Source organism: Dermacentor silvarum, chromosome 2 (genome assembly GCF_013339745.2).
Source record: "Dermacentor silvarum isolate Dsil-2018 chromosome 2, BIME_Dsil_1.4, whole genome shotgun sequence".
In the NCBI taxonomy this organism is placed as follows: domain Eukaryota; kingdom Metazoa; phylum Arthropoda; class Arachnida; order Ixodida; family Ixodidae; genus Dermacentor; species Dermacentor silvarum.
In genome coordinates, this window is record NC_051155.1 from 75773107 (window position 1) to 75800675 (window position 27569).

General features: G+C 46.6%; 1 protein-coding gene and 1 long non-coding RNA gene across 2 annotated transcripts in view; both read left to right on the top strand.

Annotated features, from left to right (window-relative positions):
* Window positions 1-27569, top strand: part of LOC119440990 (uncharacterized) — a 360528-nt gene that overhangs the window by 154237 nt on the left and 178722 nt on the right. The gene's annotated exons all lie outside the window — the stretch shown is intronic.
* LOC125943066 (uncharacterized) overlaps window positions 1-27569 on the top strand; it is a 94024-nt gene that overhangs the window by 27103 nt on the left and 39352 nt on the right. The window contains exon 2 of the long non-coding RNA XR_007465527.1: window positions 7568-7630. This is a non-coding gene — a long non-coding RNA (uncharacterized LOC125943066). The remainder of the gene's footprint in view (window positions 1-7567; window positions 7631-27569) is intronic.

A 27569-nucleotide genomic window follows, 5' to 3' on the forward strand; every position in this document is an offset into this window, starting at 1 on the left:
ATTGTATACTGCAAATTTACTCGAGGTCGCCTTTCCGCTGGCTCTGTATCCGCGTGATAGCTTGCGATGCCACGTAATAGACATTTTAGTATACACCAGTGGGATCCATACATCGACGTATAATAGGTTCGAAACACAAGTTCAAAAACCGGTCATCTGTTAGTATTCTGTCTGTTTCTGCATGCATTGAGCAAGGCCTGAAGCAAGGCATGCTGTTGCCAGTCATAGTAATTAACTGATGAGGGGTATTAGCGCAACAAATGAGCCGCTAAGTGGTTAGTTCGTGGACAGCAGAAAACGTAAGTTTGGGGAAGTTGGTGCGTCATCCTGAAGTATGTGCTTACTGCGCGAGGCTACACGTGGGCGGAGAGAAGTAAACACGGACAACGTTTTCACTGCTCTGCCGCAGGGTCTGTCTTCTGGATCCGCCAATGCGTAAGACGGAGGGGGGGGGGGGGGGAATTGGAGGGAGGTGGGAGAGTGACCTCAAAAATTAAAGAATGGCAATCTTCGGCCTACGATGGAAGCGCATATCCGAACGTAAAGCAGACAGTTAGCCAGGATGCCTGGCTTCCTTCATTGGATCGCGTGCCTTAAGTGAGAAAATTCAACGAGAAATCCATGGAAATTGGTCAACAGAAAACTTATTGAGCAATGCACAACAGAATTTTTAATGAAATCTCATTGTGCTGGCTCATTGAGTGTTGGAGTTTCATAGAATTTCCATAGGAATCAATGATACTTAAACAAATCGACAACGGAAATTCAATACTCATTTTCGTAAGGGACAACGCCCCTAAATGAGCAAGACAATAGGAACGTCGGTCACGGATTGCCGTGCGTCCGCGCCTCGCGTCTGGAAGAAATGTTAAAGGACCAAGCGCACAACTTAGCAGCCGAAGCCACGACCTCCGCATGACGCGTTCAGTGTTATACCAGTTCAGCTACGGTGACTGGCAGTCCCTCCGTCCACTTTCTTGGGATCAGTGATGCGCCTCCTCGAGCAATACAGGGGCATGTATATTTCGGTTAAAATCATTTTTTAAAAAGAATTTGTGCTTGTCGCTGCTCTTGTTTTGCTCGAAATTCGCGGAAAGATAGCATTTTACTGGTCCGAGCGTTCAATGTAACACTTGCACAGTTAATTGCCGGGTTTTCAAGGAAAAAACATCGAGGTTGCCTTCGTCTATGGGGAAGCTAGCTGCTGCCAAGACTGCACAAGCATAAACTTGTGCCATCGCCTATCGGCAGGTGCGCAAAGTAGCTTTTCTAGGAGGGTTGTCGCGTGTTTGAGGAGCGGGCAACCGCGACAACAATCCCGGAACGGGTGGTTTCCGCAGCTCCGACAGGCGACAGCATAAGTTTATGCTATAGCGCAGCCTTGGCAGCAGCTAGCTTCGCCATAAACAAAGACAACTTTGAGTATTCTTTTTAAAAACCCGGCAAGTAACTGTTAAAGAACAATCCGCACCATAAAATACGATGTTTCGGCGAAATTTGAACACATCAAAGCAACGGTAAGCGGAAAATGTTTTTCTACTCTTTTAAACAACGTATGCACGTCCTCTATGAAGGGGAGCAAAAAAATCGCTTTCAGGAGGCCGTAATGGCTAACCACACACGTCTCCCATAAAATTGTTCAATGACAATGAACGTTCAAAGTTGCGAGCTACTTGGTCGATATTCCCATGTCACATTCCACATCACACATCACGAGTAATCGTCGTTTAAAACCAAATTAGGCGTTTCCTTTCATATTGCTCACGACTGACATGTGCATTAAATCTTGTCATGCGAGCAGACATAGCCGGCACCATTAACGACTGGGGCGGTGCATGTGTAACGCCCTTTCAACCGCAGTTATCACGTAGTCATCAGGAGCAGGCAATTCCCGTCCAGATTCAAATGGTAGAGCATGCGGAGGTGGTCGGTTCGGCACTCACCAGCGAAAAGTTCTCTTCTTTCCCTTCCCCTTTAAGAACATGAAGCTTATCGCAGATTTAACTCTCATTCCTAATTCACTGAACATTTTAATTAAACTTCAATTCCCCAGAGCCTTTCATGGCTTCGTTGTCTGTTGGCCTCGTAAAACGCCTGATCACGCACCCCGTGCAATTGGAGAGCTATAATAAAACATCGGAAACAACAGAGGCGTGGTGACTAATTAAGCCCGGAAAGCTTGGTTACAGCGTGTGAACGCCTGCTGAGCAAGCGAGCAAGGGTCCGGAGCTCCACAATGTCGAGATTGCTTTTTAATGCTACAGTTGATCAAAAGCTGTTCCATTGTGCATTCACCAGTCGTTGGTGTGACATAGCATGACGTATTCCGTTTCAGCAAAGGCGCGTCTCTCTTGACGCGCTAGTCGCCATCGCCAGATAAACGATCGCCGTCCCTATATGCCACATGCTTTTTTTATTATTATTTTGTATTATTAGAATTTATTATGATTATTATTCAAACAGTATTATTTTTTATTCGTCTATGACTAATTACGTTTTCCGCCTTTTCTGGTAGACTTATGGTAGAGGCTAAAATTACCTGCATGAGAAAACGCAATGTTCAGGTAGCTAATTAAACGTATTCACTAACGTTTACAATTTTTCACAATAGGTCACACATTGTAATAGTGAAATTGAATTCGAGCCGTAGTGAAGTCACGGTTACTTGCATAAATCTTATGGCTGTCACCACTTCCAAGATATTGTCCTCCGAATCTGCTAAATCAATGCATTGGCGTACTAGTTATGGGTGTCCCTTGGAATGGTTAAGGAGTCATTCCACATTTTTCGAACAGCCGGAAAGAAACGGTGGCACCAGTCTTGCAAACGGAATGAGAATGGAACTGTGGGAGCCCGAGATTCCGAAATGGAGTTGGAATCACACAATCCCGATGCGCGAAGTATTTATATTTAGCGACACTACAAAATCTTAAAATGTTCCCCATTAGACTAATGTAAGATCGAACAATTTATAACATTTCTCTTTTTTTTACTCAATGCGGATCTTTCACTATCTACCTATCGCATGTGTTGAATACCGTCTTGTTCACTATGAACAAGACGGTATTCTACACGAATATTCGAGATTTCTGATGACCCGCAAACGTTGCTTCGTTACACTGTTGAACTGCATTTAAAGACACAGACTTTCAAGTTAACTTCTTCACTTTTAAAGCAAAGCTTTCATGGTGGACTCTACCGGACTTTCCTGACCGTGGCTGCTGGGTGCAGATGCTGTTCTCTTGCTGATTAGCTCAAGATTAACAAAATATTTAATTACGTGCCCGATGGTGTGATCGAACCTCTGTCCCCACCTCAACAGCCTGATTCTCTATTTATACCACAATACCGTTTTTTGTCTCGTTATTGCCTTTCTTTTACTGAACAGGCAATCGCACAATGTTAGAATACATCAGGCTTTTTTGTGGCTGACAGGTATTAAAACTTCCTCAGTTCTACCAAACCATCAAGCAGGGTAATTCACTCTGGCAGATCGGGTTGATTCCTGAACACCTCTCGAACACGAAACGCATTCTCAGTGAAACTAATAGCACGCATACTCCTTTCGTTGGCAACGCCAACTAAAGCTCTGTGTGTCAGATTCCGTAAAACGGGTGCGACAGGCCACATGTGCGCGCGCTAGATTCCTTTAGGCCAAAAACGCAACAATGAAATGGGCAAATTTATTGCGCTGAATTAACCGCTTAACGAAAGCTTCACATGGATTCTAGGATTTGCGTTGAATCTGCGTATATATATATATATATATATATATATATATATATATATATATATATATATTGTTAAGCAGTTAAGTTGCCAAGCATTATTCTATTTAGAAGGAGCGTGCGTGACCTGTGACAACGGAATGCCGGCCAGAAATGGCCACTTAGCAAAGAGTTGCACTCTGAGCGAGTCCACAGTGATTTGGAAACCACGCCATGTTCTTGCTTTGTTTTTCTTTTTGTTTTCGCACACTGTCGAGTATCCAGAAGCGCGATAACAGGCGGTCAGAGAGAGGTGGGCTGGAAAATGGTGCCCGTTAATCTGGCAGTAAATGTGAAACAAAAAAAAGGCAGTAGGCTGCAGCAATTCCTTCGGCTCTGAACTCATTTACTGCAACAGCAGCATTCTCGTTGAAGACCACCATTTTCGTTTTGCTTGCCTGCCTTTTTACTAGAACAATTGTGCTCACCCACTAAGGGGAGACACGATGTCAGATTATTTAGCAAGGATTAGAGGCACCAACCCCCTGAAGAGATAAGAGGCCACAAAGCGGGTGTTGGTGCTTGTGCGAAGAAATACATAACATTATTTGTTACGTTTTGAAGACTTCAAAAACACGTTGTGTTTTTTTTATTGGCACTTTTTTAGTTGTGGGTGGGGAGGCGGCTTTGGGAAACTGTAATATGAGCCACCGCCAAAGTATTCATTAGCGTATTTTAAGGACGGATATCTGGGAATGTTGGGCTAACTTTGTTATTTCTGCCAAGCAGACGTGGACTACATTACTGCTCAGCTTCAATTTTGATTATGTTACCTTAAAAAAACCAAGAACAAGAACTAGTTACCTGGACATTGCGATTCGTCGTGCAAGTAACGTCCGTCTACTAAGTAGCCTGCCTAAAGAGGCCGAATTGCGCCGATACGTTCCATGCGAACAAAAAAATAAACAAATTACCCTGTAAGGAAGCTTCTGTTGATCCGTAATCAGCAGTGTCATCTTGTACGCTAAGATGTTAATAAAAGCGCCCCTTGTGTCAACATACGAAAGGCCACCGTTCAGAATGAGCACAATAACTGTCAGACTGTTTTCTGTCCAGCACTTGAGCACAATGTTGGCACCGCTCAGAGCACCAACGCTGAAGCCATTCTCGTCCCACCCTCATAGATAGGCAACCATGTAACTTTCTCTACAAATCCATCCATATTTGGTGCTTAACGCCAGCATTACAGTGTAGCACGAATGTCCTAGCAATGTGACAAGTCCACTATACAAATTATGGCAAGGACTCGCGATACGGCAAATGTGAAACAAAAGCCTGCAATGGCCGGCAAGAAATCAGTCTCATGATTCCCGTGCAAGAACATACGTTGTGCGACAAATACGTGTCCAGACAACCTCACGACGTCATCAACAGCTCTTGCCCAAAACTTTTCCAAGAACTGTTGGATACGACATTTTGAAGAGAACTAAGACGCCGCGGTAGTCCAGTGGCTATGACACTGCGCTGCGGAGCTCGAGGTGCGGGCTCATTCCCAGCTGCTGCGGCCGCAGCACGTTAGGGGCAGAACTTAAAAAAATGTGGTTGATCCCTCTTATATAGGAATCGGTATAGAACACGAAAGTGAAACGTGTCTTCACAGAAGTAGTGTAATGTTTATTGCACATTGCTATATAATGTCTATTGGTGTTTTGTGGCTAAAGCGCCCTTAGGCGTTGATGCACCCACGCTGACGCCTGGTGGCACGTCTCCTCCATCACGACTACCAACGTCGATGACCATGAGCAACCGTCGTGCATATGGAAGCTGCACTACGCTGCACACGCTAGCACAACGCGAAAGACGAAGCACGTAACTGACGCACTAATACAACGCGCAATACAAAGCACGTAACTGAATCGTCACCGAGTCAAATCAGCGCGTACAGCACGTCGTAATTGCAGCCTCCGCGATCAACTTCAGAAACATTTTCAGAGCTAATTGCGGAGGCCACGCTCCGCTGTGCTGAGTACGGTGAACGCCACCTAGTAGTGCTTCTGCGAGAACGCGTTGCTAGTGCTTCTTGATGCCAGCGTCCCTTCGAATGCTGGCATCGAGGCGTCGAAGTGCTGAGACCACCGAAGCGTTCACTGTCGGTGCGCGTTAGTGTCATAGTCCATTCCGGGGCACAATGTAAAAACACTCGTGTACTGTATATTGGGTACACGTTAAAGAATGCCAAGTGGTCAAAATTAATCCGGAGCCCCCCCGGGGTTACTATGGCGTGCCTCCCTAATCAGATCGTGATTCGGCACCTAAATCCGCAGAATATTAACAATACAAATTAACACGCAGCAGTCCGATACATCGATCACTGCCTACATGTAGCATACAAAAATGTTTTGCGAGATCTAAAAGTCATGTCAGCAGCAGTGAAATGTATTAAGTAGTGTCTGCTGCAGCTACAATGATGACGAATCGGGTGATCCGGAATAGCAGCGCACAGTAAACGATGGGTGCTGCCTATCATGAATGGCTATCAGAACAGAGGTAATCAAGGCGTCTTAAGAACGAAGCTGTGCGTGTATATGTGTTTGTGTGTGTTATACACAACTAACGATGAGTAACACGAGAACAAGGTGACAGCAGGACCAACGTTTCGACAAGTGGACTTGTCTTCTTCAAGGCGACATATGCTCTCCTCGGCACAGTAAATATATGTAGGGTTCTTCTAAAGGGGCTTTCTGTAAGAAGCAATATATCGGTGAAACGGGACCATCAATGAACATCAGGCTAAACGGACATCGCGCGAACACAGCTAAAAAGCTTCCCAAAGCCGTTGCCGAGCATTTCAACCAATCAGGTCATAACTTTGATGAGCTTAAACTCTACATACTACAGTGAAATTTTCGTCCTGGGCGAGACAGAAAATATAGAGAATCGTACCTCATTCATAAGTTCAATACATTGCAACCAATAGGCATGAACATTTCAAAGGGAGCTTTAGAATCTATTCGCTAAGATAAATTGAAAAGCATAGGAAACAGCACTTAGTTATTGTTCATTGAGTTGCTTAGTTGGTCTTTTTTTGTTATTCGATTGTCAATAATATTCCAACCTCCTTTTGCTTTCACTCACTCCTTTCGTCCTTATTATATCTATATATCTACGCCCCCCCCCCCCCCCCTCTGCTTTACCATTTTTTTGTTTGTGCACCTGAACAGCATTTTTCCTCTGCTATAGCAGAGGAAAAATGGTGTTCGAATAAAAACGGTGTCCGCGCGAATAAAAGTATACTTTTATTCTCCCTGTCATACACGTTAGTTCACTGACCTCCATCGGAGCAGATCCCCCCCTTGTCCAGAACCTTTGAATGAAAAGAGGAACCTGCCATGGGACACGTCAACCTCCTAACACACGGCGCTGCCTCAAACTCCTCCACCGACTATCAGTAGTGCATTATATTTCTTTTCAATTCTACACCCTCGCCGCTAACACACTCTCGCTCGTTACCTCACTCACCCGCCTTACCTTCTCTCCCCTTTCGAAGAACCCTACCTATATATACTGTGCCGAGGAGACCATATGTCGCCTTGAAGAAAAGTCCACTTGTCGAATCGTTGGCTCCTGCTCTCACCTTGTTCTCGTGTTACTCATCGTCTTGAATCGCCATCTCCCGCATTCCCCTTATTTTGCCTGGATACACAACCAACGTGGCAAAAAACATTACGAAATATAACCATATTCGGAAAAGCTGGTCGCATACCGTCCCAAAACAGATATATATAAGCAAATTTTAATCGCATCCTGATGCCTGGCTGACCTATATTTCGTAAATGATTCCTTTCTTCTTTCTTCAACAGCGAGATTTGCGGCCTCAGGGATAACGCCCAGAACCGGACATCGACATTCTTCCTGGGTGCCAGGTACGAAAGCATCAAGTCTTTACGACAAAGTTCGCATACGAAAAGAGTGGTTGTCGAGATATAACCCAAGTGTCACAGCTGTCCCCGATTTGTCGTCGGCGCGAAGTCGATCGACGGGATAGACAAGCTGGTTGGTCGTTCCGTACGCAAGCGAGCACAGTGAAAAGAGTCAGAGTCGGGAGTAAACAAAAAAAAAACAAGATATTTATAGGCTGATAAATACACACAAGTTAATAAAATACAATAATAAAGAAAGACACAAGACAGACTAACACACCTGAGCTTAATATACACAATGATAAGGACAAATAAATACGAGCGATTAACAGTAGATATAAAAATGAAACAGTGCGAGGGTCAAATACACAAGAATACACTTAACAGTTTTCACTAAAACAAAGTTCAAGAGCAATCAAAGTTCAAAAGAAAACAAATGGTGTCATACGCTTGGCCGGGCAGCAGCAGCAAGTCCATAGACCGTGAAGTCGGTGCACAGAGCTTTCCCGAAGAAGGCTGGCGGTCCGATCTTGTCGAGGTTGATGCGAATTGCTGGGCTGGGTTTCCCGGGAGTCTAGATCCGACGACTTCCCTCAAGCAGGTTGAGCTAACTTGAGGCGGACTACCGAGGACTTCGTTGCAGACGCTGGTTTGACGTCTCGTACGTCAACTAGTTACTTGGAGTTCCGACGCGGCTAGGCGGCCCAGGCGATACTGGACGGCGCTAGCTCCTTGACTACTTCTCCGCAGATTACAGGATCAGCTTCTAGACTAATCAGCAGGGCCCAAAACCTGCGCTTAAATAGCCTCTCCTTCCCCTAGTTCCCTAGGTAGGGAAACTGCCGCTATGTAGCTTTCTCCGAATTCAGCTCTCTTAGCTCCCAACAATCTTGGCCGCGCCCTTTCACTATGGACGAAGAACCGCAGATTATCCTCTCTCCCAATGTCAAGGGCCAAGGTTGAGCCCGGCACTACCACGTGGCCGTACGCGCACACTTCGGGGTCCGTAATCGGCGTGTCGCGTCTGGAATCCAGATGGCACCCCGAGTGGCCACGACGCTTTTGACGCCCGTAATTCGGCGTGTCGATGTCGAATGCATTATACGCTGCACAGTCAGGAGCCCACGTTTTTGACGCTCGTAATTCGGCGTGTCGTTAATCAGTGTCCAAACCATTCGAAAATATGCCGCTCCGTGACACCAAGCTACAAGTGTACACTTTATTTAAGGTGCCGGTCGATGGTGCGCGAGTTCGCGCCGCCGCTTATTGGCAATATCCTCCTTTCAGCTTTAAGAAATTGCTAATGGCCCATCTAAACAGCAGATTACCTGGTAATGAGAGCCTCTGTTCTACACAGGGAAACATGCCAGCACTTTTGCCCGAGCAGTGCCAATTCCTTATCGCCGCCCGTCGCGCGCTTTTTCTTTTCACTTGTCTCGCTGACACAGACGCAAGTCCGGAGTACACTTAACTGAGCCGCCACCGTCAGTTCATCGTGGGCGAAGAGAGTCATGTGTTCGGCAAGATGGCTTCCTTGCTGAGGCAAGTCGTTACCTTTTTGACTGCTTCGCTGTTGATATAGAGATGGCATAGGATGGTTCTCAGCGGAGCTAAATGGCTCATACTTTCCGTGAAATCAACAGGCACTTATTTTGACAGCACGGAAGGAAGACTACGCGTATCAGCAGTGTCGTCTTCCCTCCGTCCTGTCAAAATAAGTGTCTGCTGATTTCCCTCAAAATAGAGATTGGGTCTGGAGCGACTATGTTGGGGCCTGGTTCACGGTAAAGATGTTTCCAGAGCAGCTTAAGATACGCAGCCCAGTTGCGTAATAACGCGCAAAGAAGTTATACCACGAACCTTGTATTGCCATTGTACTAGCTTATAGATACCTGGCATCGAATATACCAGTTTCACTCACTCGTACGAGTGCCATATGGAGCACAGACTAAGCAAAGAGGATTAATGGAAGTTTCCGGCAACCCTCTACGTTAACCTCTTGTTACCACGCACTTTTGCGAGTGGAGGAGCTGCACAAGACCGTCCTCTTAAGCCACCCAATTGTGAAAGTTAATCGAAGAATTGTTTCGCTTCAAGTAAAAGTAACAGTTCGAGCCGAACGCGCGTATTGATCTCTTCACGTGGGGATAGAATTAAGCTACTTGTATGTTGAAAATGGGGAGTCAAGCAGACTTATTTAAGCCCATTATGAGGGGCCGAGTGTGTCGCCTTTTCCTGTGAAATATAAACGGGTGAATTGTCTTGGAACAGGCACAGGTTATTTGTGAGGTTTTCCTTGCGATTTTTTTCTTTCTTTCATTCTCCTTATAAGATGGTCATGTTTTTAACCGCCCTATTGATTTCGTCTGCTCCGCTTTTCTGTCGGGTCTGTTCTTTCTCTGTGTGCGTGTGCGTGCGCGTGTGCGTGTGCGTGTGTCGCCTCGCTGATAACTTCAGTGGAGAAGTCTACTTTATTGTCGTGAACCTCTACAACATGTCCGCTTTGCGCGAGCATTAAATCAATGTCAATCGTTTTCGAAGCCTTTCCGGCTGCATCTCATCCTCTTTATTGTTTTTTACGAACTATCGTCATTACTTACGGTGAAAAAAATGTTCGTTCACATTTTCTTTCTTTCTTTTTCTCTTTTGCTCGCGTTGTGTGGTGACACCGCAGTAGCCAGGCTTCCCGGTTCAAGGCGCTGACAAGTAATTTGGCTTCAGCACCTGGCTCACTGGCTATCGCGAGAGAGTTTCGAGACCAAGACTGCGCTCGTGCCATGGCTGCGCGTGCTCACCGTCGCCACGTCAGTCCAGGACGTGACTGAGGAGACCGCCGATTTCACCGCCAATCTCGCCGCCGGCCACCGCCCCCTGATCCTTATACGCCGTCGCCCCAAGCAGCCCAAGCATCCCAAGCAGAACGCCCTGAGACCTGCCGACAAATCGGGCGGAACCGACCACCCCTCTGCCACCGGGTCATCTCAGCAAAGGCAGTCCAGCGGTACCGACGGCCTTGCAGAGCGCTCAACAGGATTATACACTTTATTGATACGCTTTATTAAATAAAAAGTACGAGTAGCCGTTGTGGAGATGGTCCCTCAGTCCAGGGTCCCGCCGGGCACGCCTTTCATCGCTGCAGCGATGAAGGTTGCCAAGTGCCGCTGAGTCCACAATGATGCTGCGAGAGTCAACCAAGCAGCTGAAGGGGTAGGGGATAGGTTGGTGGACGTTGGGGAAGGGTGGGGAGGAGGGCAGGACCACAGTGTGTGAGGGCCACTGGGCGGCCGCATTTCGATGGGGGCGAAACACGAAAACATCCGTGTAGTTAGATTTAGGTGCACGTTAAATAACCCCAGGTGGTCCAAATTTCCGGAGTCCCCCCACTACGGCGTGCCTCATAATCAGAAATGGTTCTGGCACGTAAAACCCCATATTTTTTTTCAATTATTTGGGAATACCGCCGCACTTGTGACATCGCGGAGGTGCCTCTTCCACGAATACGCGAAGATGTATACATGTGGGAGAAAGGAGAGAGCCCGTCTGGGCTTGTCGGATGAGGACGCCGTGTGCGCGAGATAGAGTTGTAAAAGCGGAAAAGCGCGGCGGGCAAGTCGATGGGGCTGGAGAGAAATAGGAGGAGGTCGGGAATCAGTGAGCTTGGCCATGGGAAGTCGGGAGCCTGGCGAAGAGTATCACAGGCCTGCCGGTTAGCGCGTTCGTTCCCCGACAGTCCCGCGTGACCAGGTACCCACACGATTTCAACTTGTGTACTACGGCTACTTCGGAGAATGTATGCCAGAGGGGCACGAAGTTCCCCGCGTAATAAGAAGCGACAGGCGTCCAAGAAGTCTATGAAAATCATAGGCAGGTGCGGGGTGTTGGGCGCAAGATAGCGCCAAGCAGCTACTATTGCATGTAGTTCAGCAAGTGCAGGATCTGTAACCGAGAGGACTTCTCTGGCTGGCTGCCCAAAAGAACCACTATGGCAGAGCCCAGTGAGGAGACGCTAGCGTCCGTGTAGTAGAAATGACGGTTTGGATGGGTGCGGATGATATAGCGGATTCTAGCAACGCGGCATTGTGCCTGTGTACAGGCATTCGTGTTGCGAGGTAATGGCACGATGCGTATAAGTGCCGCGCAGGATGACGAAAGTGCCGTAGAGTTGGTGGAGGGGGACGTGGATACAGAGAAGCCGACATAGGCCAGGTTGTAGCGTCCCTGAGTGGTGGTGCTCAGGCGAAGTTACTGGTTGCGACGGTGAGCCAAGATAATCTGTTCTGTAGTGTTGTGGACGCCCAGCCGAGCTAGGCGGTCGTTGCTGGCACTGATTGGGAGGCCCAAAGCAATTTTTGTTGCTTTGCGTTCAAATGCGTCAAGGCGATTCAAGTCCTGTTGGCGAAAAGTTAAATAAGGGAGCTGATAGCGATAGCGAGATAGGAGTGCGTCACAAAGACGAAGAAGTTAAGATTCGCTTAGGCCCCTAACCCGGTTAGTGACGCAACGCATTAGGTGCAGAATTTGTTCCCCTAGCTGGAAAATGTGCCGGATCGCGGAAAAAGCTCCGCCATCGGTTTGGATGTGGAGGCGGAGAATTTTTATGGGATTCACTAGAGGAATGGGATGACGATTCAGTAGTAGTGCTAGGGGAGGGGGTGGCCATGGCAGATGGTGGACAAGGAGGAGAGCAGATTTAGTGGGTGAGCAAGAAATCCCGATTCTTTAGGCGGCAGCCGAAGCGGTAGCAAGGGCGTCCATTAGGCAGTCTTGTATGTGTCCCGGTGAGCCTAGATAAGACGAGATGGTTATGTCATTTCCATAGATAGTACAGCGAATGGAGGTTAACGTTTCGCGGGCGTACTGAACGACGCACTTGGCGAAATGAAGAGCAGAGGAGACAAAACTGAGCCTGGCGGTACACCGCGCTGAGGGTGCGAATATACGGACGATGTCGGGGCATCGGCGAATCGTAGGGAGTAGGAGCGACCACGTAGGAACGATCGAGCGTAATTGTACATACGAGCGCCCCCGCCCGTGCGAGCAAATTACTGCAACATTGAATCGTTTGTCACGTTGTCGAAAGCTTTTGAAAGGTCCAGAGCTAGTATAGCGCGCAGTTGCGAGGTTCTAGGGCCGCAGAGAATGTCATGTTGTATTTGTAAAAACGCATCTTGCGTGGAGATGTGTTCGCGATAGCCAATGAGAGTAGAAGGTATAAGTAAGATGTATTCTCTAAGAAACGCTAAAGGCGGTGAAGTACTAAGCAGTCCATGAGCTTACCGATGCTGGAGGTGAGGGAGATAGGTCAAAGGGATGCAAGTGCGGGTGGTTTGCCTGGTTTGGGTATGAAAATGATTTCAGCATGCTTCCATGCAGAAGGAAGGCCCTCAGTATTCCAGGCATTATTCATAACAGAGAGTAGCAACTCGTAATCCGAGTCGGCGAGATTGCGAAGGGGACCATTGGAGACTTTGTGCTGACTATGTTGGACAGCTGCAACAGCTGCTCGGAGTTATCAAGAGTGAAAAGATGCGGCAGATCGAGATTGATTGAGGGGGGGGGGGGTCCTGTGTAATCTGGGTACGTTGGTTTATCGTATGGGGCAATGTAGGTCCCAGAGATCTTGATAGAGGGCTTCCACTGTGTCATAAGCGTCGAGGATCTTGCGTAAAGCGTGCTGGCTGCTCGTGCGTGTGGCCGCAGGATTAAGAAGGGATCGAAGGAGACGCCATGCAGAGCCGAGGTGCATGGTAGTGGCTAGACGGTCACAAGTGTGGAGCCTGCTCTCTCGCGTAAGTGTGTCGGAATAATCGGCGATTTCTTCATTAAGTCGTATAATTCAAGGACGTAGACGGCGGTTGCTTTTGCTGAGGCGCCATCGTTTCAGAAGGCCTCGTTGAACATCCCAAAGATGCCGTAGGTGCTGATCGGGTGGTGCATCCGACGCGCTGGTCTGAGTCAATGTGGTGTGATCGTGAGCACAAGGGTAAAGCGCGTCAACCCACTCCTGTAGTGTGGAGGCAGCGGTGGCAGCCTGACGTGCCTGTCTCACCAGGGACCAGTTCGTAATGCGTGTGGAATTGCAGCGGCACTTGAATGCTGTGGTGTGTAGCCTGGTGATGAGAAGGCTGTGGTCAATTGTGAGCCTGTCGTGGGTGTTGTTCCACGTTGCCGTTAAGGGACCCCGCATAAAAGTTGGATCCGTTGTTGTGTCCCGTTGAACAGAGTTGCCAGGGCGCGTGGCAGAATCTGGGTCGTTAAGTAAAAGAAAAGAATGATCGCCGAAAGTTTTCAGTAGGTGAGTGCCTTTAGGGATGTTATCTCGATAACTCCAGGCTGTATCGGGGCGTTAAAATCATCTCCGACGAGATGAGAAAAGAGGCGAGTAGGCGTAGGCGAAAGGCGTCATCAAGTGTTGTGCTGGATGCACGAGGGGGGCAATAGACGTTAGTGAGGAAGACGCAAAGGGTAGGAGAGGTTCCGGAGGATGTGTAAATAAGGCGAATTGTGAGATAGGATGGAGTGTCCGCTACCTCGATCGCTGTGAGGTCTTTACGTACTTAGGTGAGGTGAGTAGGGTGAGAACCAAAAACAGTGTATCCAGTGAGAGTAATAAGTTGAGCGGCTTCTTCGAGAATAATGGCGGGTGACGAGGTGTGTGCGGCAATGTACTACAGGAGGCATAGAGTTTCATATTACTTTTTTAATTAGAAACTCTATGGCAGGAGGAGCCCTCGCTTCCGCGCGAGCCCCCTGCAGTTCCACTGCCACACGATTAAATCGGACGCTATTGTGAAGAGCGCGAATTTAGAATTCGTCCGGCCGATCCTCAGATGCGGTGCGGCAACGACTACGCGAGCTGCGGGGGCTACGGGAGCCTCGGGGATGATCCATGTCACCGAAGCATTCTGCCAGACGATCGTTCAGCGCTTCACGGATGAGGGTGGGAAGAGTTGTGGAGATCTGGTGGACCGAGGCCGATGCCGCTGCGACCCTAGAGAGTGTGGTTTCAAAGCGCTGTTCTAAAATGTTGCGTGGGTCTAAGAATTCCGCGAGAGCCGCCGGTTGGGTTATGAGCGGGCATGCCGCAAGTCTTTGTTCAATAGCTTTAATGCGGGCCTCCAGACAGGCGTACGCAAACTGGTTCGAGTGCGGGGTGTTAATTTCAGACGGATAGGCAGACGACGAGGTCTGTCGATTCTGACCAGTGGAAGATACCTCTGGAGTGAGGGTTGTAGGTGAGGTGTTGGAAACAGATGTTTCTGTATTAGTAGCTGGGGCAATGTCCATGGCAAATGACGTTTGAGAGGGGGGTAAAGGGGGAGGCGAGTTGATTTCTGCCACCCGAGGACAGTTGCTACGGAAGACATCAGGGCGGTAGTCGCGATTTGCTTTACGGGGGTTTAGGGGCTGTTGGCTAAATGTTGAGTTTGGTGCAGAAGGGGTTGAGTAATGGCTGCTTGGTTGACTTGCCTGAGAAAGGTGTTCCGCTGTAGCCATCGAGGTTGAGGCGGCCTGGCTGGCTGGTCCACTGGGTGAGTGGTGAGAGGTCTTGGAGCGGCTTAGGGGCACACAGCTGCTCCTGACTTGGCTTGCGCTTTTATTTTGGTGAGGTTTCGCAGTCGAGGTGGACGAGTCGGCGATGAATGCCGCCTGGGTAAGCGAGGTAGTCAAGGGAATGAATTGCTGCCGACCTGATGGTTGTACCGTTTTTGGAGATATTTGGCAGGAATACGGAGACGTACACGACGTGCGTACGCCGTTTGACGGAGGGCGCGGTCTGCAGCCGCTTCGACTTCGCTGCGAGGTCTCCAGCTTGGTGGTCCCCGTCGCAGTGAGGGCAGTCCATGCGACAGGTGTGCAGTTAGTTTTGCGTGTCTAGTGTAAGGCCACATGTAAGGCACTGAATAACTTTAGTATTGGGGCACACATCCGCATGGTGACCGAGGCCCGAGCAGACGGTACGCCGCGATAGTTAAACGAGCGCGGAATGTGCGATCCAGAGAACGTGATGAGGGCGGTGTGCATGGAGCCCATCATGCGAGCGGTGAGGATGCCCGAGTCAGGGTCCCAGAGGTTTCCCATGAGTACAGCCGAAGAGGTTTTGGATGTTATATCATGGATGACTCCTCGGCAGGTGTTGGGCGGAGTGGCTTGATGGATGCGAGCAGCTAGAGCAGCTAGACTCCTGCGCATCATTTCACGTGTAAAGCACACCACGAGGGAGTAGAATAAGGAAATCCGATGTCCTAGATTTCTTGTTAGTTACAACCGGATTGTTACGTGGAAAGACGCAAACAAGAAACTATATACAAGTATTCTTACATATATTCGGCACTTTGCCAAAATGCCAAGTCAAAAGCCAGTGCTAGCTCCAAATTCGTCGTTGTCCAGACGCGACTGGCCTCATCGTCCTCGAGTCCGAATATCACTATGGTGACCATGGCCGTGAGCGGGATTGGCTCCCAGGGCCGCTCACGGCCGTGACCGCCGTGACCGCCGGATGAAGACGAAGGCGGACCCCTCTACTTAACACAGGCGCTCGCTAGCTTATTTCTATTCGCCATAATGGTTCACATATGTATTCATGATCGCCGCGCATGCTTGATGTATTGTTTGTGTACGTGAGCGCGTGTGTACGTGAATACGAGTGTTTTTTTTTTCTTTGCGCTCTGAAGCTGCTACCATACCAAGATGGATTACCACCCAGGCAGCACGAAACCACTGGGCCAAGCATGGTCCAATGCTCGCAGAAATTGGTACGAATTTTGGCCTAACCTGGCATCATGGCTAAGTGCAACCTGATCCAAGGTCCACCCACTGTTCGAGCCGAGATTGGCCGTACAGTTTGCCATTGTAGAATCCAATGTAGTTCAAGCATAGAGTCAGTGCACAGCCATCCTGTATCCAGTGTTTCAAGAACATCCAGTGCTCAGCCATTCTGTATCCAAAATGTTTCAAGAACATCTAGTGCTCAGCCATTCTGTATCCAACGTGTTCCAAGAATATCCAGTGCTCAGCCATTCTGTATCCAACGTGTTTCAAGAATACCCAGTGCTTAGCCATTTTGTATCCAATGAGTTTCAAGAATATCCAGTGCTCAGCCATTTTGCATCCAGTGTGTTTCAAGCATAGCCTGTACTTAGCCATTCTGTTGCTTGTATGCTAGCTTACTGCCTATACAATTAGTAGCGAAGAAAACGTGATGGAAATAAGTGCAGGAAGGAAACTTCCTGCAGACACACGCAAAGCGTAAACGAAGATATAATTTATTTAGTATACTATTTACAGTACTATTTACAATACAATTCTTTAACTGATGCAGGCATCAGTAGAGGTACTCAGCTACAGGGGCAGCAGCAGGAGGAGGGGCAGGGGCGGCAGGGGCTGCAGCAGGGGAAGGAGCAGGGGCAGGAGCAGCCGGACAGGACGGGCCGACGGTGGACTTGCCAGGGACCTGAGGCCAAGGGTGGGGCAGGGAGAGGGCAGCAGTGGGCAGGCAATAATTCCTTCCCCGAAGGGAAGGATCATCGGGCTGCTCTGCTGCAAACGTTTCTGCGAAACGCCTCTTCCTGCCACCACCGCTGTCCACAGACCCTGGCAACCACTTAATGAAGTCCTGTGCTTGTGTCAGGTCGCCCCCCCCCCTTTCGCATAGATGACATCTGCACACAAACATGCAAAGACCACAATTAGTACATACAGCATGCACCGTAAAGATCACCCACAATAGAGCAGGCAAACACATTCAACAAAAGAAAACCTTAACATGAACTCAAGAGACTTAGTGAAATAAGTTGCTAAGTCTTTGGCACACAGTTTATCTGACAGAATTTGCAACCACAGCCAACCTTATTGAATCGAGGTTCACAGCATGCTCAGCGGCGAAATGCAGGATACGCAAAGTAATGCTGCGGATAATTAAATGCTATCGCCTTCCCCGCCATGAAAATTCTTGATCCATTTACAGGATCTTCATCCCTGTTGCCTTCGTTGACATTCTTGTTTTTACACCCTAACATAGCGTTAACGTCATCAGTGATGATCACACCATGTCTTTACTAACCAAAGACATATTCAACTGTCTCACCCACTGATGCTAAACATGTAAGCTGCCTGGTGTGATGCAATTCATCGGCATGCTCGTCAAGCAATTCATCTAAGCTGCCATTGGTGCTATTGCAGAGCTCAATTTCACAATTTCTGCAAGGGCAGTGGTGACTGAGTATGTGGCTTTCATAGTAAAAAATGAAATCAGCCAGCAGGGACACCCAAATTTCTTCGTTGTAGAAGTTGACAATTTATATGAAAGACACGATTTTGGCAAGGACAACCTCTTGTTATGCAAGTCATTTCGTTGTAGAGGAGTTCAGCTGTATACACAATACTTCAACAATGCAAAACGATGACTGAGGAAGCTTTACCTGTGACTATCCAGCATAACTTCAAATTGATGAATGCCCTCTTCTCCTTTCTGCTATGAAGGCTGTAAAGCACTTGGACGGGGTTCGCCATTACAGCCTTCATGGCATACGATGTCACCTCGCGCATTGACTTCCCTCCTATTTGCAGGATTTGCTTGCGCTGCAAAAGACAAAAATTGCCAGAGATGTGGAAATGAGCATTGTATGCGGCAATGTTTTCAAGTTGCAAAATCTACCCAATACTACCAGAATATAATTTATTGCCAAGTGAAGTGAATTTTTAGCTGAGTGCAAAGCAAAACATTTTTGCTGGAAGAGGTTTGTGACGCAATGCCCTTTAATTGTAAATGTGCTCTACAACACCTAAGCGTTACTGGAAGAAACACCAACACGAATTGCATCAGGTCGTCCGTTCTGTGCATTTCATGTTTGTGTTTCATTACCCTTATAGTAACTACCTCTCCAAGCTTTCATTATCATTTGTAAGCGCACCAATTCTACTCCCATGCAAATTCCCAATGCATAATTACGGATGTGACATTAGAGTGCAGGAAAGCCAGATCTACATACGTGTGGCACAAAACAGCTTAAAGGCATACCGACATAATATTTTCAGACCTTCACATTTTGCGTTAAAGCGACTGACAACCAGTTTTTAAAGACGTAGTTTTGTGGCAACCAAAAGTTAACCCTCAGCAATGTTTGCATCTGCAGCTTCGCAAATTGTGAAAGCAGCCTAACATTCTGCTTTCACAGGAGTGAGTGCAACTGCAGTTAACTGCCTACATTTTGGCCTTTTCAACCACTTTTGAAAATATAAAGCTGGTACAATAAGTTTGCATTGTCGTACAGACCTTCTTACATTTGTACAGCGTTTTCCCCCCAAATACCCACCTACATCATGGCTACCTGGCCCCCGTTATCATTATTCTGTCGATAGACTTACCAAGCCAACTCATCAAAAACAAAGGCAGTGCCACTTTCACTACAAACGAAGGCTTATCAGCATATTGTAAGGTAAAAAAATAACAGAAAAATGTGGACTGCATTCCAATACTAATAAGAATACCATGAACCCCATACAATAATAGAAAGCCATGTGATAGGCCTCTTATTCTTGGTAAATAAGGAACAGTGTCCTGAAAGCGTAGGGAGACGTAGACACACCCCAATTGCGAACTTTCAACTGGTAAGTTTATTGAATGAACGAGTTTATGAACAGTTGAACTGCACATACACCTGGAAGGCAGTGAACAATTTATGACATGCACTCGTGGTTAGATCAGGTGATACTAAACAATAATGAATTAACAAAAATAAAAACCATCGCGCTGCTCCGCTGTCAACGATTTGCGTGGTCTAAAAAGAAAATTTCTTCTAGGAAGACTATTGGAGGCTGACTAATGCAACCTGGTCCTGCTTTCTGTATTCTATAGGCCTCGCAAATTTCATGCGTCAATTGGTCTGTGTGGCGACAAAGAATCTCGGTCTGAGAGAATTCTGCAGTGCACCCGAATTGCCAAATGCGAGGCGCAAACAGTGCATGCACAGTTCAAGTGTTCATAAACTCGTTCATTCAATAAGTTTTCCAGTTGAAAGTCAGCACTTGTGGTTTGTGAAGTCTCCCTTCGTCTACGTTTTCAGTGTGCTGTTCCTTATTTACCATGAATCAATACCAAGTTGTTCCAGTTTTCTCTCCTCTTCAGGCCACTTATGCATCTTCATGTTTTTGCCATGTGGGGCGCCAAGGGTCATTTTTCGCAACTTTTGGGGAAGAATTAAAAATATAAATCCACATTTAATGAGAACAACTTGGCTTATTTTAACCAGTAGGATAGGTCATTTTTGCACAAGCGGTTTTCTCAATGCATGTTCTGAGCAGTTGTCTGTCCCTTTACGTAAAGGTTCCGGACTCTAAAACCCCAGAAATGTACTGGCAAACCCCAGAGTGCACTAAATACCTCATTTACACTAGTTTTTCTACAGCCAGGTTTCGTTTAGCTTTCTCCCTCTCATAACATCATGGCACAGAAGGCAACCACGTAAGACATCGGAAGGTTTGACACTTGCTTCGACTTGCTTGTCGAAAGGATGTTTCGGCTTCTACACAGAAGCCTTGTTCACTGACTAATATTGATTTCATTTAGCTACAACAGGCATATGGCCAACGACTATGTCAGTGAACAAGGCTTCATGGGGAAGGCAGAACATATAACCCCTTCAACAACACTATTTTGGTCTGCATTACATTTATTGTGGGTTTAAACTGGGTGGGAAAAAGCCTGTCAAAAAACAAAACGGATGGCAACCAAGGTGAAAAAACATTAAACAATGCTATTTCCCCTTCACGGGGGCCGTGTTCTCTCTATGGCCAGCATCTGTTTTTGCCATGAATGTTCAATGCAATGGTTCGAGCTGTTCGGAATTTGACCAACTTTCCCAACCCTTGTCATTAAGGCATGGAAAATGGGGTACCCCCATTACAATACCGTATTTACTCACATAATGAACGCACTTTTTTTTTCCTTGAAGATATGCGCAAGTTGGGGGGGGGGTGCGTTTATTATGCAGGGTAAAATTTTGAACGATTTGTTTTTCCGCGGCCACCTCTAAAGAAAGCTGCAATTTCGTCCGCAAGGCGAACCATCGATTGCGATAGCAAATGCGCAGAGAAAGCCGCAATTTCGACAGTGAGTGTCCGCGGTCATCGAGTGTGATTGGTTCATGTTTGCCTGTGCGCGCTGACACCATGCTGGTTAAATTACTTTGGAAGTTTATACGGGCGATAGAACTACTATCCTTATTTTCGACAGTGAGTGTCCAGTGAGTGCTCACTGTTGAAATGCTGGTGTGAGGAAGCGCTGCAGCAACAGCGAGCGAAGTGACCTTCATGCCATGTATCGCTTCAACGCAAACCGAGCGGCGATAACGGAGTACGCTCAAAAGTATAAGCCGCCGTCTCACCTAGACTCAGCCTCCGACGCAGACCGTTTTCAAGATAGGGCACGCCCGGCTGTGCAATGTGCAGTTGCTGTGCCGCCTCCCTCCCCTCCCAACGGCGCCATGCACACGACGAAATACGGCGCGTTTCCTGCCCGCTTTCTTCCCACCAACGCGGGATCAAGCCGCGATCGTTGGCGCCTACTTCAAAAATGCGCCTGGAGTGTCCATATGATGCTACCGGAATAAAAGTAGGAGACACACGTACAATTCGGCGTCTGATACAATCGTACCCACTGAATGCCATATCGGACGCCGAATCGTACTGTGTCTCTCTTACTTCACGCCAGTAAGTTCAGGGTGTGTTTATTTCGCGGGAGAAAAAAAATTTGAAATTTTGACGACGAAAGTTGGGGGTGCGTTCATTATGCGAGCGTGTCCATTACATAAGTAAATAGGGTATTTCACTTATTCAATATGAAGGGCATAAATTCTCTTACATAATGTAAAATAGTGGTAGATAAAACAAAGCACAGAAAAATCAGAGTAGTGGAATAAAAAGTAACAGGGGCCACAGGGTATGTGGGTTTACATTCTTAAAGTAATTGCTAGTGCTTTAGAAAATGCTTTGAACCATTGCATGAAACTGGATAGTTTAGAAGTTTGTTTCATGGGCTTGTATTACAAGAAAGAAATGTTTGTGCAATGAAGCAATTCGACGACAGGTACACTAGACTTGCTGCTAATGTGGTTTTCATTACATATCCAACTGCAATGCAATTTTCAAACTCTATTATTTAGAAAACAAAACTGTACATTAAAATGAGGCAAATACATCATTGCACCCCTTTTCCAGTACTGTGTCCCACTTGTTTGCACTGCTATTTATCATTGACGATGTGCCAACTCGTCTAACAAAAAGAATTTATTCACAAGCGCTCTACATTGTGTCCTTCTATAGAAAGCTGCCACAGTTTCCATTTTATATCAGCAATAGATTTTTATTAACTTAACGATTTACTCCTGCTTCATGAATGTATATCTACGGAGAGCTGTTGGAAATCACCGATTCAGCAAGCCACTACGGTAGCTCAGTGCCTATGGCGTTGCGGTGCTGAGCTCGAGGTCAAAGATTTGATTCTGGCAGTCAGGGTCACATTTCGATGAGGTCTCATTGCAAGAACACTAATGTACGCTTAGATTTAGATACATGTTAAAGAAACTAAGGTCCAGTCTAAATATGTCATTAGAAACTATACAGCCGGGAACAAATTATTTCCATGAACTCTTTAGTGTGTGTGATGCAAATTTCCTTCACATAGAACCCACACCATGTTTCATGAAACAGCGCAGAACTTCCACATGTTACATAGCCTTAATATTACAAATAAAAGGGCAGTACAAACCAAGGTGGCAGCCACAGCCTCATCCCGCACGGCTGCCTCTAATTCTTTAATATTGTCGGCAGGTAGCCGAGGAAGAACTGGAGGCACCGTCGACAAGTCAGGCTGAGACACTGCACGGGTCTTGTCGAGAGGCTCAGTTTCACCCAGCCTCTCGGACACGACCCGTACTTCATGCCTCAGCTGCTGCAGCTCATGCAGGACGTACCTGTTCTGCTGCCGCACCTCCAGCTGCACCCGCAGCAGCATCGCTGAAACACAAAAATATTTACTTCACAGCAGAAGCGGTAGATTTATGGACATATTTGGTTGTTTCAGAGCACTCTGGTAAATGCAAAGTATCAGGATTTGTACAGGTCTCGGTGACAAAAATTCATAGGTATTTAAAGACTTTCAAGGGTGCTTCCAGCAATAGAAGGAGAGGTGGAACCATTCTATTGTGTCTAATGGGGAGTACCATATTTTCCAGTCTATAAGTCGCATCTTTTATTAGACTCAACCCCTCAACTTGGCAGCTTTTCCAGAAAAAAACGTTTGTTGCATGCACTTCGACTTGTCACTTTAGCCTGAAGCTGTCACCTCTAGCTTCCTGGTCAGCCCAGTTGGCAGAGCGACTGCTCTGTAAATGTAACCCTGCTCCGAGTTTGCCTTCCCTTTCCCCTTTCACATAAGCATGAGCATAAAAAAACAAAAAACACTAGCAATTACCTGACAGCTTCGTGGTGTCCACAGCCAACTCGCATTCCGCCTTCTTGGCCCTCCTCTTTGCTTTGTCATAAGTGGCTTTGAACAAAGTAAAAATATTCAAAACAGATTATAATAGACACTACAACGACAAGCAACCTGTTAAGCTGTGCAGGCTACATTCAACGGACAAATGTCACGAATAAGATATTTGTGACCTCTGTGAATGCCCACAGCAAACTGCGCAGACATTGTGAACAAGCTGGCACAGCTTTGATGACGTCAAAGTATCAGTGGTACAAGTTAAGATAACTCAGGAACTGTAGAATGACACTAAAGAATTAGTTTGTCATTGTTTTTATATTCTTTGCAAGTTTTCAGTTGCACCCACCGCCACCAACAGTCAATGTTATGACATATCGGAGACCGTCAAGCACCTGCAAATCTCAAGAAACAATGAATCATTTATTATTACAAACCCCTTTCAATGCAAAAATGCAGATTGCATTTGGTACAACTTGGAATAGCAACATTAAAACTGGCCAAAAGGTGCAAGCCTCTTGGTGCACAGTTTTTAAAGTTAGATGTCTAACAAACTATGCAACCTTCTAAGGCAGGTTTACACCTGCAAGATATGAGCCATAAAATGACAAGAGTGCTGTTAATATTCAAGCCATTGCTAATTTTACACATAGCCTCCTATATACTTTCTGTGCCCGCGCAATCACTCCGGGAGCGCCGTTCAACCTCCTCTCCTGACCTCCTCGCAGGTCGCCCGCTAGGGGCGCTGCTACCCCAGAATAGTTCGCTAGCCGCCGTGCATGGTTAAAGGCGGGAAAATTGCGTGTGCGCGTCTCCATTAGTGTCAAATCGAGACAATACGCATTTGCCTCGCTTGTCGACAGTTCTCTGGCTTTTTGAGCGATCACCACCTTTCTGCAGCTGTCCACGGCTGGGAAAAAATGTATTCTGCCTTCGATTGACGCGGTGAGCTGCCGCAGGGTATTGAAGGACTGTGGCTGTGGTGAGACTGTCGGTGCCACATTGAGAACGTCTAGCAGCAGCGCAAATGAGAGCCTTCTGGCCGAAAAGAAGACAATGTGGTCGCGAGTGAGTTGTGCTACTCTAAGTGGTTTGATAGGGCGCTTTGCGAGTTGATACCCAGTAGTATGGCGTATTGTTGTGGACCTAGATGCACCTTCTACAGTAAGAGATAGGTCGCGGGCATCTCATTTCATGAAATTCCGAGCGATGAAGAACTCCCAGAGAAGTGGCTCCAAGTTAGAATGTGTCAAACGTGGAATGCGTCAGATACTTGCTGAGAGAGATACACTTTCGATTTGTTCTGACTAGAAAGCTCTCGTCTGACGCCAATGAATATTTTTTTGGGTGGTTGAGGAGGTCAGCTGGAAGCAACAATCAGACAGACTCAGGGGCAGTTTTGTGCGGAACAGAAAAGTCTCTGAAGACAGGCATTGCGTCAACATCGACAAACAGCAACGTGATGGATACGGAATATAGCACATGCTCGTCGCTACGCCGGCAACTGAGCGTAAGCACTACGCCAGAACCATCCAAAAAATTTCCCAAAGAGGCGACAGCAGCGCTGTTCAACCACGTTACCCGGCGCAAAGGAAAGTTTCGTTCGCCAGAATGTGCAGCACTAGCGATGGTTGGCGGATACCTATCGAGAGCTGTTAAGCTGTTAATGAGCGGGTGTCTTGCAAAGAATGCCTCAGTTTGTTGACAAAGCCCAAGCCCTCGGCGCCATCAGATTCTCTGATTAGGCTTCAAGACAGAAGCCGTCTGCTGTATTGGTCAGACCAACTCGTAGTTGTGCTGAACTCTCTGCACAAGTAGGTTGAAGTAGTGCCTCGCTAAGCTAAGAAATTTTAAGCAGCCGCTGAGGGAGACTGCCGTGAATGCTGCTCAAGTGCTGCGAAAGCGTGAACTATGTAATTGTTCAGTGCCTGAGCATCACGAGAAGCTGTTTGAGATCATGGTAACAAAGTTCTTCCGCCCTGTATTCACTAATTTTGCGCTGAAGATAGCGGACAAGAACGACATCGCAAAAGTTTTTTCACAGTAGCCCCTGTCACGAAAGCTCCACAAACTTTAAATCCAAATGATGGCAATAAAAATTTTTGTTGTGCAGTTATTAGAGCTGACATTATTTTTTTCCACACTGACATACAAAACATATGTAATAATAAGCAGAAGGAAAATGAAGCTTCATACTAGTAAAGATAACAGCTGTAGTTTTCCTTTTATCGTTCTTTTCTTTTGGAAGAAGCAATGCGCGGCGGCCTGTACGCTTCTGTGTCGGTGTTAAACGCGCGCAGATGTTGTAAAACAATAGAATCGGCACCGGTAAAAAAAATAGCGTGATATACACTTATGCTATAGCGCACGCCGCCGTAGAGCGTCCTGTATTTCTATTCTGGGGTAGCACCGCCAACTAGTGGTGAGTGACGGCACTAGGCGCGACGACCGGTTCCCTGCGTTCTCGGCGCCGATGGGCAGGCATGAATTGTATAGGAGGCTATATTTTACAGATGTAGGCATTGCAAGCTAGGCGGGGGAAAATTATGCATAATAATAAACAGCGAAGGCTTCATTACTTTCCTGTATGTGCAACAATGGTGCTTGTCAACAATAATTGCAACATTTTCAACAGCTATACAGAGTGCATCATACACAAACTTTAATTTAAAGAAAAAGGGCGGGGGGAGGCAAACGAACTGTGTTGGTCCTGACCACCGTGGTCTTAAAGGGACACTAAAGAGAAAAGTACTTCTGCATCAGTAAATTACTGTTCAGTCTACACAAACAAAACAAAGTGCATGTTCTTTGGAGTTTGGTTGAAAAAGTGCTAGTATTCATGATGCACGTCATCCAAGTAGCAAAGCAAAGTAATGAGCCAACTTTTTATTTGTTCTAATTGTCAAGATGTTAATTTGGGAGATGAGCATCATAAGTGACACCAAAACAAACCGTTTCCAGCGAGGAACACATTGTGTGCTTATTTTTTTCGGCAATGAACCCCCCCACCCGATGAAATTTGAAAAAGATCATGTGGATGGAATTGCAGGGCCCTGAAACTGTCTTAGTGGGTAAGCAAGCTGGCCCTGTCATTGACAATAACATAAATATTCTTTACACAATGCACCAACAGCTCCCCGATATTATGAAATACCAACATAAAAGAAATGCACTGCTCCGAGTGGTTAGCCTGCGACGAGCAGTTTACTTTCCCCGCTGAGACTGTTGGATGGCACAGCAACCTTTTGCACACGGGTGCATTGACGCATGGCAGTTTTCATACTTGCAGGCTTCTCTCCACGAGAAAAAAAAACATGATGTGGACCTTGCTAGAAGCATGTCACTCTAATATATCACACAACTTCCTGATTAACACCCTAACAGATAGATGACTAAATTAAAAGAGTTGGCTATAACTCATTAGGTGCCAAGGGCTAATAAATTACTGGCCATTTCTCAACTGGACTCTGAATAACATGCACTTGATTTTATTTGTGTAAAATGATCTGTGTATTTTTAAAGCTTGTTATATAACAGCTGGGACACTATACCATCAGTGTTTTTTTGTTACAGAGGGTAGTGGTCCCAGGTACAAGGATTAGGTACAACACAATGTCATTCCTACTTATCCAATGTTAGCTGTTGCAATAATACGAGAAAAAAGAACCGTAATAATGCGACACAATATTAGGTCAAAACAAAAGGAAAGCGTGGTACAGTAATTGGTAATTTTAGCATATGAGCACTTAATACAGCCATGAGACAGTGAAAGGGCTGCAACAATACATTGCAGTTACTGCCCTCATAAACTCATAATCTTGAACTGAAACTGTTTGAATGAGATGACCATACTACTCTTTTGATTTACGTGGTATATACGAGTTCAAGGTACAAGTTCAACAGCAAGTTAAGACAGCCGAGCATAAGGTTAGCCGTGATATGTACGTCAAACTTCTACAGGGTGCTGAATAATTTCGCTGCACCTGTTCGAAAAAGGGTTTTGCACTCATCACTGCACTGTTCTTGCTCAAATTTTGCAGAACGATCACATTTTGGGGTGGCCTTCGTTGAGTATGACACTTACCACAGTTAATTGCCTTGTGTGTTTAGAAAAAAAAAGTGAGAATCTGCCTTCACTTGTGGGGATGTGACCTGCTGCAACGAGAGCACTAGCACAAACTTATGTCGCTGCCTGCTGGCAGCTGCAGAAAGCAGCTGGTCAGGGAGGTTTGCCACATGTTCCAGGAGCAGGCAACATGCGGTAAACCTCCCTGACCAGCTGCTTAACGAAACTTAACACCCATGAATTTTGTATATGTAATGAAATTTCGGTCTCACGAAGAACAAAAATCGTCTGTGGAAACGCGACTGTCACGAATAAGCAATTGGTGCAAAAGTTAGGTGCACAACTATTACTACTGACGTAAACCACCTCATGACTTGCCGAGAAGC